The sequence below is a fragment of the Pristiophorus japonicus genome, chromosome 17, assembly GCF_044704955.1.
Source record: "Pristiophorus japonicus isolate sPriJap1 chromosome 17, sPriJap1.hap1, whole genome shotgun sequence".
In the NCBI taxonomy this organism is placed as follows: Eukaryota; Metazoa; Chordata; class Chondrichthyes; family Pristiophoridae; genus Pristiophorus; species Pristiophorus japonicus.
This window is the reverse complement of record NC_091993.1, coordinates 132,079,130-132,081,943: the sequence shown is the minus strand read 5'-3', so window position 1 is coordinate 132,081,943 and position 2,814 is coordinate 132,079,130.

Here is a 2,814-nt window from a genome sequence, read left to right as displayed (position 1 = left end):
CTTGCAAACCCTACACTTGCAAACCCTACACTTGCAAACCCTACACTTGCAAACCCTACACTTGCAAACCCTACACTTGCAAACCCTACACTTGCAAACCCTACACTTGCAAACCCTACACTTGCAAACCCTACACTTGCAAACCCTACACTTGCAAACCCTACACTTGCAAACCCTACACTTGCAAACCCTACACTTGCAAACCCTACACTTGCAAACCCTACACTTGCAAACCCTACACTTGCAAACCCTACACTTGCAAACCCTACACTTGCAAACCCTACACTTGCAAACCCTACACTTGCAAACCCTACACTTGCAAACCCTACACTTGCAAACCCTACACTTGCAAACCCTACACTTGCAAACCCTACACTTGCAAACCCTACACTTGCAAACCCTACACTTGCAAACCCTACACTTGCAAACCCTACACTTGCAAACCCTACACTTGCAAACCCTACACTTGCAAACCCTACACTTGCAAACCCTACACTTGCAAACCCTACACTTGCAAACCCTACACTTGCAAACCCTACACTTGCAAACCCTACACTTGCAAACCCTACACTTGCAAACCCTACACTTGCAAACCCTACACTTGCAAACCCTACACTTGCAAACCCTACACTTGCAAACCCTACACTTGCAAACCCTACACTTGCAAACCCTACACTTGCAAACCCTACACTTGCAAACCCTACACTTGCAAACCCTACACTTGCAAACCCTACACTTGCAAACCCTACACTTGCAAACCCTACACTTGCAAACCCTACACTTGCAAACCCTACACTTGCAAACCCTACACTTGCAAACCCTACACTTGCAAACCCTACACTTGCAAACCCTACACTTGCAAACCCTACACTTGCAAACCCTACACTTGCAAACCCTACACTTGCAAACCCTACACTTGCAAACCCTACACTTGCAAACCCTACACTTGCAAACCCTACACTTGCAAACCCTACACTTGCAAACCCTACACTTGCAAACCCTACACTTGCAAACCCTACACTTGCAAACCCTACACTTGCAAACCCTACACTTGCAAACCCTACACTTGCAAACCCTACACTTGCAAACCCTACACTTGCAAACCCTACACTTGCAAACCCTACACTTGCAAACCCTACACTTGCAAACCCTACACTTGCAAACCCTACACTTGCAAACCCTACACTTGCAAACCCTACACTTGCAAACCCTACACTTGCAAACCCTACACTTGCAAACCCTACACTTGCAAACCCTACACTTGCAAACCCTACACTTGCAAACCCTACACTTGCAAACCCTACACTTGCAAACCCTACACTTGCAAACCCTACACTTGCAAACCCTACACTTGCAAACCCTACACTTGCAAACCCTACACTTGCAAACCCTACACTTGCAAACCCTACACTTGCAAACCCTACACTTGCAAACCCTACACTTGCAAACCCTACACTTGCAAACCCTACACTTGCAAACCCTACACTTGCAAACCCTACACTTGCAAACCCTACACTTGCAAACCCTACACTTGCAAACCCTACACTTGCAAACCCTACACTTGCAAACCCTACACTTGCAAACCCTACACTTGCAAACCCTACACTTGCAAACCCTACACTTGCAAACCCTACACTTGCAAACCCTACACTTGCAAACCCTACACTTGCAAACCCTACACTTGCAAACCCTACACTTGCAAACCCTACACTTGCAAACCCTACACTTGCAAACCCTACACTTGCAAACCCTACACTTGCAAACCCTACACTTGCAAACCCTACACTTGCAAACCCTACACTTGCAAACCCTACACTTGCAAACCCTACACTTGCAAACCCTACACTTGCAAACCCTACACTTGCAAACCCTACACTTGCAAACCCTACACTTGCAAACCCTACACTTGCAAACCCTACACTTGCAAACCCTACACTTGCAAACCCTACACTTGCAAACCCTACACTTGCAAACCCTACACTTGCAAACCCTACACTTGCAAACCCTACACTTGCAAACCCTACACTTGCAAACCCTACACTTGCAAACCCTACACTTGCAAACCCTACACTTGCAAACCCTACACTTGCAAACCCTACACTTGCAAACCCTACACTTGCAAACCCTACACTTGCAAACCCTACACTTGCAAACCCTACACTTGCAAACCCTACACTTGCAAACCCTACACTTGCAAACCCTACACTTGCAAACCCTACACTTGCAAACCCTACACTTGCAAACCCTACACTTGCAAACCCTACACTTGCAAACCCTACACTTGCAAACCCTACACTTGCAAACCCTACACTTGCAAACCCTACACTTGCAAACCCTACACTTGCAAACCCTACACTTGCAAACCCTACACTTGCAAACCCTACACTTGCAAACCCTACACTTGCAAACCCTACACTTGCAAACCCTACACTTGCAAACCCTACACTTGCAAACCCTACACTTGCAAACCCTACACTTGCAAACCCTACACTTGCAAACCCTACACTTGCAAACCCTACACTTGCAAACCCTACACTTGCAAACCCTACACTTGCAAACCCTACACTTGCAAACCCTACACTTGCAAACCCTACACTTGCAAACCCTACACTTGCAAACCCTACACTTGCAAACCCTACACTTGCAAACCCTACACTTGCAAACCCTACACTTGCAAACCCTACACTTGCAAACCCTACACTTGCAAACCCTACACTTGCAAACCCTACACTTGCAAACCCTACACTTGCAAACCCTACACTTGCAAACCCTACACTTGCAAACCCTACACTTGCAAACCCTACACTTGCAAAC